Below are 15192 nucleotides of genomic sequence, written 5' to 3'. Positions count from 1 at the left end.
GATACCAGCCAGCTCCTGACAGATCCCTTTGCTGGGACCCCTGACTTGCAGAAGCTGCAGAATGTGGCACCAGGGCCAGCTTTTGCACGGATGACAGGCCACAGATCCAGCTCCAGTGGGAGAAGCTGATGGGCACTTCATGTAGCCATGTTGCACAATGTTGGCTGGTTGGGGCATCCAATGGGTGTGTGACAGAAAGAGGTCATGTGATTGCTTCAGCATGCATGCCCTGCCACACGGACCATGCCACTCTCAGCAGATTTGCAGTGGCAAAGTTAAATGTGGGTGGGCACATATGGAACCCCATGTTCACTTTCTGCCACACAGGCTGAGCAGAGGGACCAAAACACCTAGCCCACATGTATTTGATGCACCTGTTCAGTTGCATAGAGTGACCTCAGGTTTTGTCGGTAACATGCACTGCAGGATAAAGATAATCCATTTATTTGGCATCCCGATTGCAATCAGCCCATGTGCTCCTAGCTGAACTGATCCTACAAGGCATATTTCACTGTGTGAGGCCTTGTATTAAAGATGAGACATGAATCAAAGTCTCCTTTAAACAAACTTATTTACTTTATGACATGTTTTCCTAAAGCAGCTCCTGCAGAAAAAAACAGATAGGACCCTCCATAACCCACAGACCAGTTAAGTGACAGGTCTGTTGTTTCATCAAGGCCATGTTGAATGCAAAGGAGATGGGCTGTAGCTCCTTGGTAGAGCATCTGCTTTGCACGCAGAAGGTACAGGTTCACCCCCCAGCATCTCCAGGTCGGGTGGGAACATCCCCAGATTGAAACCCTGGGAGCTGCTGCCAGTCAGTGGACAATATGGAGGCAGGTGCTCCAAAGGTCTGACTCAGTGAGATTCCTATACAGTGGTACCTCGGGTTAAGAACTTAATTCGTTCTGGAGGTCCGTTCTTAACCTGAAACTGTTCTTAACTTGAGGTACCACTTTAGCTAATGGGGCCTCCTGCTGCCACCATGCTGCTGCCATGTGATTTCTGTTTTCATCCTGAAGCAAGGTTCTTAACCCAAGGTACTATTTCTGGGTTAGTGGAATCTGTAACCTGAAGCGTCTCTAACCCGAGGTACCACTGTAATGCTGTAGCATTGGGGACTGCAAAATGATGCTTCTGGTGTGAACAGACTTGCCTGTGCATCTTATCTACTGGGTTATAATTCTCCATTGCTACCTGTCCCAGCCCAATGCAACCTGCAAAGGATATGGAAATATCAGGACTAGGCAACGTTGCAGTTAAGGCAAGGAGGCTGCTTGTTCTTCTTCTTCTTTACATGATCTGCCAGTGACATTACATAAGAACATAAGGAGAGCCCTGTTAGGTCAGGCTAAAGGTTCATCTAGTCCAGCATCCTGTTCTCACAGTGGCCAACCTGATGCCCCTTCAGGGAAGCCCACAAGCAGGACCAGAGCACAGCGACATGTTCTCCACTAATTGGCATTATTCAGAGGCATATTGCCTCTAACAGTGGAAGTACAGCTGTAGTGGCTAGTAGCAATGGAGAGTCCCCTCCTCCTCCTCTGCCTCCTACGTGAATGTGTCTGAGCCCCTTTTAAAGTCATCCGAGTTGGTGGCCATTGACGCAATATTGGGGGAGTGAATTTTGGAACAGGACTGTGTGGGAAAGTACTTTGGTTCGTCTGTCCTGGATCTTCTAACAATCAGCTTCACTGAGCGCAGGATGGTGGGGCGGGGCAGGGAGGTGGGAAGAGAAATCATTTCAGAACTTAATAGGCTGCCAGATGAAAATTTGTCAGACAGGGTTCGTGATCAGCATCTCCATCCTTCTCCCTGCACATGCTAAAGGGGTCACGATCCAATGGAATTTGGGAACCCACGGATGGGTAATCTCTGTATGCTGCCCATTCTTACCCACTAAATGCCACCCTATACCTGGCACCTAAAGCAGCTGCTTCCACCTTCATTGCTGCCTAGGTCCGTGGTTATTCATTTGCAGTGAGGGGCATCCCAGGTGACCTTGGATCCTGCCCTTAGTCCCCACACTTTTGGGGCTGGCAGGGGCCACTCAGTGGTGGTGAGAGAAAGTTGCTCTGTTCATGGTCAGAAGTAGCTGCTGTCATTATTATTTCACAACCCACAGGGCTCCGCTGCAACCATACTACCCCAATGAAAAAGCCCTCTGGGGGTGTCCCCTTGGGGGCTGTTATAGTAAGCCAGGCCTTGGACCACACATCCCAACCCAGCTGCATTCACTCAGACAACAATAAACAAGAAGACACACTACAAGCAGCTCAAACTCCTGCAGGCAGATATCACACAGGTCAAGCAACTGTTGTAGTGCAAACACACACACTTGTTCCCAGGGAGAGCGGACCAAGCCAGGACCAGGGCAGTGCACAGCCAGCCCTTCCCTGTTTGTCTGTAGGTCTGTGGGTTTGCCTGCTGTGTTCCTATTATGGGAAAGGCTGCAGCTCAGTGGTAGAGCATCTGCTGTGCATGAAGAAGAGCCCAAGTCCTGTCCCTGGCATCTCCAACTGGGAGTGCCCCTTGTCTGAAAGCTTGGAGAGCTGCTGCCAGTCCGTACAGACAATACTGGCTGACTCTGTATAAGGCTGCATCCGATGTAGTTACACTGCTGGCGAGTTGAATGCCTGGAAAACGAAGTTGCTTTTCTGTAAAAGGGAGAAGAAAGTCTGTCAACAGGAGCTGCCCATTCTCGATTTGCTTCCTCCAACTTGCCTCCTTCCATCTCTCTCTCAGCCCCACAAATCTGGCCTCTTCCTTTTGTTTCTGCTGCCTTTGCCTTTTCTTTTCAAGGCAACTAGTCTTGCCTCCGCCCTTTGGGCTCTTACTCACCAACACGCCCCCCCCCCCTCGAGGGACAGATCCGGCCTTATTTGGTTTCATAACAATAAATCAAAATTTAGTTAACCGTTAAACTGGGAGGTGGTATTGCGAGGAGAGTTATGTCTGGAATAAAGCACAGCCCATTTGCTGAGGTTTTTCTGCTCCCAGCAAAGACATATTTTTCTGCCCAGGTAACCAGAAACAAACTGCAAATCCACCTGGGATTGCCTTCCTTGGGATTTTAAAATGTTTCTTCCATCAATGCATTCTGGGTTATTTTATTCGGAAACCGAATGGTGAGCCAGGCAAGCAAGGCTACAGATTTTTATTTTTTTAAAGAACAGAACACAAACAAAACCAGCAACATATAAATGATACCACCTCCCATCAAAATTAATTTCCTCTATGGGGAATTAATAATTCAGTAGTTTCTTATATACTGTGTCACAGGGGAGATGGGGGTGGGGACTACACTACAGTGTACACACACACACACACACACACACACACACACATATACAAACACACACACATATATACATATTTTAAATGTATTTTTTCTTAATAAACAACCACCTCGCTTTGATCAAAGTTCCCTGGCACATAATACATAAAAACAGTTCAAGCCCTGTTAATATCTTTTTTGTAATAAGCAAGCCTCCCTCTTTTGATCAAAATTCATTCGATCCTGCTGTAGCCAGTGCGTTGGAGAGTGCGATGCTTCACTCTAAACACTGAATGTAGATGTACAGATAGAATCTGCACATCACTCCGTATGTTAATCCCTCTGTCTTTCTGGATACAGGCAGATGTTTCCTTTGCACCTGCCTAGCTGAAGCCTCTTTATAGAGAGAGTCACACGGACTCAGAGGACAAACTTTGCCTGCATATTAACTTCTCCCAGCCCCCCTCCCCGGAATTAACGCCCCTTTCTAACATCTAGTTAAGTTCTTGGCAACTTTGGGTTGAGCAAGACCTAGTGTGTGTGCAAGCGTCTTCTTGTGTGTGCAAAACTTTAGCAGAGGAGGGGAAATGCTGCGTCTATCTCTCTCCGCCGCTCCCCGCCCCCAAGCAGGGCGCTGTCCGAGGTTCTCCCCGCAGGGAACAAGCCTGCTGCCCCGCGTGCCCTGTTCGTCGGAGGGGCGCGTTGCGCGGCGGATTTCTCTGCACCTGCTCCTCGGAGGGGCGCGGTGGCGGTTCGGGCAGCGGGGTGGGGAGTGCAGACTTGCCTTCGTCAGATTTGCATGAAGAAGGCAGGCAAGGAAGTCGCTTTCCAGGCGCGGTGCTGCACCATCTTAGCCATCCTGGGCCCCGGAGGACACAGAGCCGCATCCCAAAAGCAGGGGCTTGTATTTTTTTGCGGGGAGGTGGGTCTCAGCGTCAGCCCTATCTTTTCCCTCCCTCCCTCCCTCTGAGTGCAGGGGGTGGGTGGGCAGCTTTCCTACCATGTTGCTATGGCGGAGACGAAGAGGAGAGGGGGGAGGAGGAAGCCTCGCCTCGGTTCTGCCCTGCAGGCGGGGGGGAGCATCACTTCGCCGGGAGCCGCGGAGAAGGAGCAAGAGCAGGAGGAGGAGACGGGGCGGGCGCAAAGGAGGCGGCGGCGGCGCCGAGGAAGGGAGGGACGGCGGGCAGCCCAACCCAGCTCGGGCTCCGCTCCGTTCCATGCGCGCCCGGGTCTCCCGCGGAGTTTCCCCACTCGCTGAGCGCCCGGAGGCCGGGCAAGGAGGAGGAGGAGGAGGAGGAAGGAAAGCAACGCGCTGCCCGACGGAGCCAGACCAGGTTGTTGCTGCCGCTCCTCGAAGACGTCCGGGCGCTCGCCGGAGATGCGCGGTTGAGCGCGGGGCTTGCGCGAACAGCGGAGGCACACAGCTCAGGTCAGTGGCAGGTCCGGGTCGCGGGGCTTTGGGTGCATGGAGGCGCACGCGGACTGCAGGGCAAGTCCTGCGGAGTGTCGTGGAGCTTGGTTCCGGGAAGCGCGCAGTCGGGCGGGCAGGCAGACGCGCAAGCCCGATCCTCTGCCTATACGCGGTCTGCCTCTCTCTCTCTCTATCTATCTCTCTATCTCTCTCTCTCTCTTGAAAAGGATAAGGCTGCGAGCCGGTACCCACTTACTTGGGAGCAAGCCCTTTTGAATTCAGCAGGTTGCGTTACGAGCCCCGTGGGTTTTACTCCCGCGTAAACCACACGTAAAATCGAGCCGGGAAAGGAGAGGTAACGGGACTCATGCTTAGGAGCGAGTCGCGCCACCTGACGCCGGGATCGCTCCGGGATTTGGTGTGGGGGGAGCAACTCTGTACGAGTCCAGAGGCTTGATTCTTCTTTACCCTCTTCCTGGCTCGGGGCGGGGGGAGAGAAGTTTCTGCAGCTACCGCTTGAGCTTCCAGGGCTGCCCCGCGGCTCTCTCGCGCAACTTTTTTTTGCTGGAAGGCAGAACCGCGCGAAGTGCGCGCAAGACGGTTTTTGCGCTTGGGCGCCTTGCTTGTTTGTGTGTGTGCCGGAGGAGGGGGGGGGGCTCCGGGCCAGGAGGTGTGTGTTTCCCACATGCATTTCTGTCGTAAGTTCTGTGCGGGGTGGGGGCAGGTTGCACCAAGCGTTGAAAGGAGCTGGACGGGGCAAGGAATTTGTTTGAAAAGAAAGTTTGCAACGGGAGCTGGGAAGGTCAGAATGCCATCTACGCATGCTCAGGGACTTTGCGACCATAAATGTTGGTGATCGCTTTATCTCGAGATGTAACGAGCCTTTAGCTCAGAATCCATGCCTGCCGTGTGCCCGAGTCTGTGGTGAGGAGGAGCTGATGTTCGGCAACCCGAAAATCTGTAAAATGGGGATGTTCCTTGATGTCTCCAGGAAATATTATTATCCAGGCCTTGGACGAATATCCAGGATCTGAGGGGAAGGCTCCCATTCCGGAGTGTTTTCTCATGGGGTAGAAATTCATTCCCACCCACCAAACGGAGGAGGCAATGCACTCTGATGCTCCCCAGTACACAAATTTTGGAGGGTTTCCTCAAAAGTGCTTATGTCCAATCATCAGAATACTTGGCACCTGTATAATAATTACAGGTAGCTATTTTGCTTCGTTGTGGAAAGGGTTGAAAAGATGGGGGCAAAAGTTTATTAGGAACAAAAAAATTGTGACAAAGTAATGGCATTTATGTACTGCACTTTAGAATGTACAGCGACTGTGGTCTTGTCATCCTTACAACAATCCTGTTAGGTTGGTCAATGTTATTAGCCCCATGCTGCAGATGAGGGTGGCTTGTCCCAAGGCCACCCATTGTAGTCTCTTCCCAAGTTGGTGCTCTCCAGATGTTTGAAACCACAACTCCCGCCAGCCCCCAGGCAGCATTGCCCTGTTAACTGGAAGTTGCAATTCCAGGCATCCGGAAGTTGTGGAAGACTGAACTAGTGAATTCTTGATGGAGAGTAAAGATTTGAAGCATGCGCTCTTCCCGATTCATCCCTCAGCCTCTTGGCTACTTTGCATATATAGGACCTGCCAGCTAACAGCTGGATCCTAGCGGCATTTACTTAGAAGTAAACCCAGCTGTATCCCAGCACACATGCCATCTCCATGGCTGAGCTTTTCATTCCTAGCCTGTAACCATTCTGAATAAGACATTCCATTGCAACTGTCAGCCTTTTGAAATTCACAGCATGCATCAATGCAAGGATTCAAAATATCTGGGTTCCTGTAAGATGCTTTTTGCAAAAGGGGTATGTCAGAACTTTTAAGGGGTCAGGGCACAACTGGATGGGTGCTGTTTATCCACCAAACCCAGGGAAATGAATGGGAGATGGGCACAGTGCTCTTGCATAGATTTCACTCATTTCCATAGGGCTGGCACGGGAGAATTTGGGGTGGGGGGAGGAGCCTCACCTGACTTTATCCTTCCTTTTAAAGTAACTTCCCTGAATGTGTATTTGCAGACTGCAGCCTCTCCTATCCTATAGATAGATTTCCCCCCACGAAAAATATGGGCCTAAATCAATACACATTATTTGCAAATACATGTCCCTGAATCCCAGCTGACCTTTCTTCCCTTTTTCCCTCTAAGAAAAGTTGCTTTAGGATGGGGCAATTTAGAGCAAAGTGTTGAGGAGAGGGTTGCTCAAACCCTTTCCCCCACCTCTCTGCTTTGGGTGCAAACAATGTGTTTGGTCTGCATGTAGACTTGGAAAAGAGATGAGGTGGGGAAAGGGTTATTGTGTTCCCTCCTTTTGATGCCTCCGCACTCCAAAAATTTTTGTGTGTGCATTTCATAAGGAGCTGGCTTTCCACTGGCTAACTAGAGGAGAGTTCAGCAGGTTGATTTCAGGAATGTATCTCACCACTGGAAGCTCAAAGCACATAAATCGTCTCTTTTGAGAACAAAGTAGTGTAAGAATTTTTTTATGATCTGGATACATTTATGAAAGGTATTGTGGAGCAAAATGTACAGGGCGTCCAGCCCAGGTGTGCTGCTGGAGCGGATGAGAGTTGCAATGTATTTATTTATTTAATAGCATCTATATCCCTCCTTTTCCTCCCAGGAACTCAAGGCGCCACACACAATTCTTGCCCTCCCCACTTAAACCCCACAACAGGTAGGTTAGGCTGAGAGTGAGTGACTAGCTCAAAGTCACCCAGTGAGCTTCATGGCTGAGTGGGGGTTCAACCCCTAGTCTCCTGGGTCCTGGACTGGCGTTCAGTCCAAAACAGCTAAAGGACAGCAGGTTGAGGAAGGCTGTGATAGACTGACAAGTTAGGGCATGGTGTTGGTGCAACAAGCATTGTTGCTTCAATAAACTTAGCAGCTTGGAGTACAGTGGTGCCCCGCAAGACGAATGCCTCGCAAGACGGAAAACCCGCTAGACGAAAGGGTTTTCCGTTTTGGAGGTGCTTCGCAAAACGAATTTCCTATGGGCTTGCTTCGCAAGACGAAAATGTCTTGCGAGTTCCTGCGGTGGTTTCCCCCCCCCCCTTTTTCCCAAGCCGCTAAGCCGCTTATCAGCTGATCCGCTAAGCCCGCTAAGCCGCTAATAGCGCTAAGCCGCTAAGCCGCTAAGTCGCTAAGTCGCTAATGGGCTTGCTTCGCAAGACGAAAAAACCGCAAGACGAAGAGACTCGCGGAACGGATTCTTTTTGTCTTGCGAGGCAAGCCTGCTGTATAGCTGTATAGCTGTATAGCTGAAATATCCCCCCCCCTGCATCCCATAAAGCCCATACTTAAGCAGTCTTGCTGCATCATTCAGACTCCTGTCCTTGCCTTCAGCTATCTCACCATGCCCTCACCCATTGCAGCCTTCACCCTAAAAGATGGCTAGGCTGGCCCTAACCACAGCATTTCTTGTGAGTGGAACCTGAGAGCTTTTATTTGGGGTGTTCTTCTGTTTGTTTGGTGACCACATGTAAGGCAAGAATGGGCAAAAAGTTACAGTCCTACTTAATTCACTCTTCCAGAAATAATAAATACAAAATGCAGCCATCCTTTGAAACTCACACTCCTCTAAACTTCACAGTGCAGTTCTGCAGCCCCCCCCCAATGTGTATTGTAGTGAAAAGTATGCACAAAAATGCATGAATTAGTGAAAAAATAACATATAATGGGCAGTGGATTACGGGAGGAAATCACTGCAAAAATGTGTGCATTAGACAAAATTACATACACCCGTCTGTTTATATTAGGAAAAATCCACACTTAAATCCTGACGAATCTTCATGAGATGCTGATGATTTAATTGCAAATTGCTGCAAAATGTGGAGAACTGAATTTAAGATTGGGGGAAAGAATGAAAAATGGAAAGAATCAAAACGGACAAATCCTAAAATGCTGGTGAATTTTCATGAAGGCTTAAAACGAATATAACAAATAGATGCAGAAATAGGGCAAACTGAACTGAAGACAGAAAATGAGATGCCCTAATGGACATGTTTGCCTACCCCTCAGGGAAGCCTGCCTCAGCTCTATGTTCAATATGCAGAGGGGCAGCTCAAGTGTATGGAAAAGGCTCGCCTCATAAAAGGGAGCATTACTGCAGTGTTACCCTTTCTACACCAGAGCCCGCTTGCATCTGATGCATGAAGTTACATCAGTTTTGTTTTTTAGATCTGTGGGGTTTTTAGAGGCTTTTATTGATCGTGTTTATTGTAATTGGTTTTAGCATTTCTATTGTATCTGTAACTTGCTTTGACTCATTTCCATGAGTCAAGGTACACACACACAGTTTTGAATAAAAAATATTGTTGTATTTCATTAAAGAAAAAAATCCAATCGTTCACTATCAGGGTGAGGCTGATTTTCATCAACATGACGTTTTTCTCCCTAGAGATATCCAGGGATGGAGATGGATAGTGGGCAAACTGAGCAGATATCAAAAAACTAGGATGGCACTTGTTCCTCAAGTGTCTTGGTGGAGAGATTCTGTAATTGATACTTAGGGTTAGTTCTCCTAAGAGTTTCCTAGCTTGAGTCATGTGGAGTCTGTCTCATCTAATCTCCCCTAGTTGCATGTTTACATGGGCCCCTCGCATTTATGTCTCGTTTGTTCATTTTGTCATGCCAATGAATTCTACTATGTACATTTGACATCTCTCCTGTCTTTTATCCAGCGTGAACAGTGCTTGTGCATGACACAGATAATAGAGCAGAGGCATAGCTTTGTTGCAACCTGAGATGAGAGCGCTGCACTGATTCGGCATCAAAAACAAGAGCAGTCGTGTCCAAAGGATGGTGCAAAATATATTTATTTGTTAGAAAGCCCAGTGTGGTTCAAATGATGTGGCTCTGTCTCAGACATTTCCTTCCTTTCATCCTAAAAACATCTTCACTCGAACACTGTCAAGTTTTCTATATGTAAAAAATACTACAGCGGTATCTCGGGTTAAGAACTTAATTCGTTCTGGAGGTCCATTCTTAACCTGAAACTATTCTTAACCTGAGACACCACTTTAGCTAATGGGGCCTCCCGCTGCCACCATGCCACCGCCACACGATTTCTGTTCTCATCCTGAAGCAAAGTTCTTAACCTGAGGTAATATTTCTGGGTTAGCAGAGTCAGTAACCTGAAGCGTCTGTAACCTGAAGCGTCTGTAACCTGAGGTACCACTGTACTCTTTTTCTCTAGCAGGGACAACCAATGTAGCCCTCTGCATATGTTGTTAGAGTACAACCAGCACAACCCATTGTCAGGGAGGATGATGGGAGCTGTAGTTCAGCAGCGTCAGGAGGTGGAGACAGCAGCGTAGCTAGCCGCTTGGGTGCTCGGTGTGGTGCTCGCATCCAGCAGCCGGCAGCGGGGCGAGCTGCCCATGGGGGTGGGGCGAGCCAAGGCTGCGTGGAGCCTCTCCACAGCCTCCCCCTCACTTGTAGGGCAGCTGAGGTGGTGGTCAGACTCAAGCCCCGCACTGCTGGAAAAAGCAGCGTGGAGCTTGCAGGTAGTCCGCCCACCGCCTCCTGCTCAGGAGAGACGCATGGCTCAGGTATGCTGCAGGCCCTGTGGTGTGGTGCCCAATGCCCCCCCATCACCTAGCTAACAGTGGCATAGGAAGGGGGGTGCGGGGGTTGCAGGAGTTATTTTTTTAAAAAAAGTGTTGTGAGCCCATTTTCAAATAAAACACGCACACATATTTTTGCCAGGGTGGCTGGGGAAACTCAGCCAGATGGGCAGGGTATAAATAAATAAATAAATAAATAAATAAATAAATAAATAAATAAATATTTTGCCACCCCCCTCAGTAATGACACCTGGGGTGGCTAGCACTCCACTGGGTGGAGGAGGCACTTTGGCTTACACCCATGAGGCTTGGTGAGGTAACTACCTCAGGCTGGGGACAGCTGAGAGGAACAATAGAAGTCTGTGCTGCTTGCCGCCTCCTGCCATTGCTGCTGTTGCCACCTCTTCCTCTTCTGGCCACTGTCGCCTGTTCTTCTCTGGCTTCCTTTTTTCTCCCTCACCACATTCAGCAAACCAGGCCTTCCTCAGGCCACTTCCAGTCACCTCAGCCAGAGGAGATGTAGGGGGGGAGGGGTGGGTGCTATTTTCTGTTTCACCTCAAGTGGCAAAACGTCCTGGGCCAGCCCTGGTTGGCTTTTCCTGTTCCGTAGCATCTTTGGATAGAACTCCTCTTCTTTGTATTGTGATAGATGGTGGTGATGGATTAGTTTGAAATGTGTGGCATATGGATTATCAGGGAAGTGATGAGTGGGATCTGCAATTGGACGTTGCAGTGCAACCCCCCTTCCTACAAGGCACTTGCAGCCAGCCACTCTTTCCCTTGCCCCAAATTCTATTTTCCTTTCCCAGCTGCCATTCTACATCCCATGGCATTCCACACTCCGTTCCTCCCATCCACTACATGGCTACTTTTAAAGTGTACAACTGAAAGAGCCAGATGGGGTCAGAGGGTTGCCATACAACAGCTTCTCTCTGCTTTCCTTTAATGCCACCTTAAAGGCATACCCCAATAGGAAACCTTATTTAAAGGGCAGGTATAAGTAACACGGGTCTAGCAAAGGACTTTTAATAGTGCTGTGCTCTTTTTATTATTTGTATCTTAATAAATATGCTTTTATTATGTTTTAATCCTATTGGAGTTTAATTACTTTTGAACAATTATAAATATGGACAACGGTGAGGCAGTTCCCAGGGGCAATGTGAGGCAATGTGTTTTCTGAGGGGGCTGAGCCCCCTCGATATTCAGGCTCTGCCCCTGCCTCCTCGCGGCATTGTGCACACAATGTGAGGGCATTGCATGACATCATACGCATGACGTAATGACATCACATGGCATTGCAACTCCCCCACCCCCAATTCTATTAAGAAGGTGGCGCCTCAGTATGGAACCGTGCATTGTGGGGTGGGTGGGATTTCAGGGGCTTTTGGATACACTTTCTCTTTTTAGTTTGCTCTGAAACAATAGAGCCGCACTGACTTCCTCTGTCAGGGTGAAAGAGACTATTGACTAGATGCACAGTAAATTTTTGTTTAACAGTTTCCCGAACTTCTGAGAGCCAAGGCAAAGCTTTCCTACCTGCTTTGAATAATAAAAAATGGGGGGGGGGAGAGGAGCCCATTGTTGCAGGGCCAAGGCTTTGCTTTAACTGTTTGCTGTGATTCAGTCAGACACAATGGGCAGCCTCCTCTATGGCAGACCCTCCAAGTGTCCCTATTTTCCAGGGACAGTCCCAGATTTACAGAATCCAGTTTCTGTTTTGATCCCGGAATGACCCACTTTTCCATAGGACATTCCTATTTTCATCAGGGAAATATTGGATGGTGTGTTAAGACATCCCTATTTGTATTGGAGATATGTTAGTGGAAATGGAGTTCTCTGACCCCCAAGCCTTCTGAAGGCAGCCCTGTATAGGGAGGTTTTTTAATGTTTAATTTGTTAATATGTTTCTATATATGCTGGAATCCACCCAGAGTGGCTGGGGCAACCCAGTCAGGTGGGTGGGGTATTAATAATAATAATAATAATAATAATAATAATAATAATAATAATAGATAGGACATCCCTATTTTCACAGGAGAAATGTTGGAAGGCATGCTAAGGGCAGGTACTCAATCAGCCGGGTCTTTGCAACAGGGCCAACTGAATGATATAACCACAAAGATTTTAGCAGGGCTGCCTGCCCTGGGAGAAGGCTGGCTGGAAGGAATCCAGGCCAGAATTGGGTCTTTGTTCAAAGAGGCAGTGTGCCAGTTCGGGTGTGCGTGTGGTGCTCTGGGCTCGCGGGACCATTTAATTATTTAATCTCTTGATTTCTCATGGCACACCGGCCATTCTCTCATGCCACGCTAGAGTATGCACTCGCTAGCACGCAGCCGGGGGAATCACTGACCTAAGCAAAGCTCTCCTAAATTAGAACAGTCCTGGCCAAATCCTTGTTATTTATTGGTGGCGCTGCCATTTGATGAAAGGATCTCATTTTGTTCGACAACCACCTTCTCATCAATTCCCTTCATGTCTGTGGGATTTGCTCTTTATTCCAGGAGAAGGCCTTGAAAAGCTCTCTGTGCTGGAGAATAAGCTCTTTGGAATTCATGGGTTTCCAAATTAAACTTTGGCTGACACCTGCTACCTCGCCCAGGAGAGGAGAATGTCACTGTGAGCCTGAGACAGACTGGGTCTCTCTTTCCTAGCAAAGTGCTTTTAAAAAAAGAAAATTAGGCAATTATTCAAAGCAGAATACATACAGTAAATGTTTGAGGCCTAGAAACCAAACACAAGATTTAACAGCTGTTTCAAGAAAGAAATCAAATTGGGGAATGCTTGGAACAATTAACCTTCCTGGATGCCTTATGCAGAGATGCCTAATCGATAGTAATCCAATAAGCTAAGTAAAATCAAACTTATTACAATGTATGTATAAATGAATATTGGCAGCTCGTCCTTTGTCTTGTCTCTCTGACATGTGAAAATTTAGTACGCCTTAGTTCCCACAAGCTCTGTAAGAATTTAGACAGCACCATAACATAAGGTCGAAGCTTAATTATTTACGGGTGGGCATCAATCAGGTCATATGGATGATTTATTTATACACTGCCAGGGCCATAAAGTGAAATGGTGAATTCTGATTTTGCCTTCTTGTTGGAGCAAGGAGGGGCAAGTTCCTTGGCCTTTGGAAAGTGGTGGAAGTTATTATTATTATTATTGTTATTGTTGTTGTTGTTATTAATAATAATAATAAATATGTATACCACCATATAGCCATAGATCTCAGGGCAGTTCATAACATAAAATTACAAAATAATAATAATAAAACACATAATAAAAATAGAAACAAAAACAAACCAATAATCGTCCCACTTTAGGATCCCAATATGAGGGCATGAGGGTTGAATCCTGCCTCTGCTGCCCTCAAAGCAAATATTGAAAGCAACTTACAAGGTGGCCAGCTGTTTATCCAAGAAATAATAAAGACTCCTCAGAATCCTAGGATTAAAGAGTTCAAAGGGACTCCAAGGGCCATCAAGTTCAACCCAGTGCAATTCAGGAATCACAGCTAAAGAATCCCTGACAACTTTTGATTAAAAAACCTCCAGCAAAGGAGAGTCCACCACCTTCTGAAGTAGTCCATTCCGCTGTTGAACAGTTCTTACCCTCTAAAAGCTCTGCCTAATGTTCAGTCAGAATCTCCTTTCTTGTATTTTGAATCCCTTTGTCCGGGTCCTATTCTTTCGCAGAAGCAGAAAACAAGCTTGCTCCTTCTTCCATGTGACAGCCCTTTAGAAATGTGAAGATGGCTGGCATATCACTTCTCAGTCTTCTCTTCTGTGGGCTAAACATACCCACCTCCCTCAACCGTTCCTCATTAGGCTTAGTTTCCAGACGCTTGATCATCTTGGTCTCAGGGTGGTTTAACAAACAATTTCCAGAGTGGTTTAATAATTATAATCACTCCCTCTTCCAAGAGAAATCTGGGAACTGCAAGAGAATAGGAGGTCTCCTAATAACTCTCAGCATCTTTAAGAAGCTACATCACTTTTGAGAAAGTGATGACTGTTAAAGTAGAATTATAGTGCTTTAAGTGCATGGTGCAGATGTGACCCAAGTTGGGGAAGGCTAGATGACACAAGGAAGGGAGGAAGAGGAGATCCAGGGGTGCTCTGTTGTTGTAGCCCCACATTTGCCAGAATGCGTCATTGTTCAACCCATATCATCAGAATATACTGTCTAAAGCCTTATGCAACTCCTTTAAGAAACCCAAGAAGCTGCTCCGTAAAGAACATCAGAGCATTGCTGGAAATCAGCTTTGAAAGACTGACCTGGGGTTTTCTTTGTCAAGAGGTGAAGACACAGCCAGCCTTTTCCATCTCACAATTAACACCCCCAAATCAATGGCTAGCCTCCTTTTTATGCTTGCCTTGGTCGTAAGCAGGAAGGCTCTGTAAAAACACCTTCCTAGATATCTGGTGAGAAAACAGCATGTAATAAGCTGGCTTTGCCTTAGAACTGTCTTTTGCGCAGGGAAGGCTAATCTGGCCAGGCCTGAAGCTGCTGAATCCCAACACAATTTGTTGATTACCTGGGTGCAAGGGTACCCCCATGAGATAGTCTTTAGTTTTTGCTTCGGGGTCATAATTAGTCATTTGAATGAGGTTGACATAGAAAACTGCCTGGTATCCAGGCAGAACATTGGTCTTACATAGTGTAAGAAGATAAGGAAAGCCCTGCAGGGTTAGCCCAATGGTGCATCTATTCCAACATCTATTCCAACAGGGTGCTCATCAATGGTTCCTCTTCATCCTGGAGAAGAGTGACTAGTGGGGTGCCACAGGGTTCTGTCTTGGGCCCGGTCTTATTCAACATCTTTATCAACGACTTGGATGATGGACACAAGGGCATCCTGATCAAATTTGCAGATGACACCA

General features: G+C 47.6%; 1 protein-coding gene across 1 annotated transcript in view; it reads left to right on the top strand.

Moving 5' to 3' along the window:
• The first annotated feature begins 3896 nt into the window (after positions 1–3896).
• The window catches only part of CHST8 (carbohydrate sulfotransferase 8), a 242317-nt gene continuing 231021 nt past the window's right edge, over positions 3897–15192 (top strand). The window contains exon 1 of the mRNA XM_083515202.1: positions 3897–4706. The gene's annotated coding sequence lies outside the window, so the exon portion shown is untranslated. The remainder of the gene's footprint in view (positions 4707–15192) is intronic.

Source organism: Podarcis liolepis (genome assembly GCF_965112155.1).
Source record: "Podarcis liolepis genome assembly, chromosome: 7".
Classification (NCBI taxonomy): domain Eukaryota; kingdom Metazoa; phylum Chordata; class Lepidosauria; order Squamata; family Lacertidae; genus Podarcis; species Podarcis liolepis.
The sequence above is the reverse complement of the archived record's forward strand: the minus strand, read 5'-3'. Positions and strand labels throughout refer to the sequence as shown.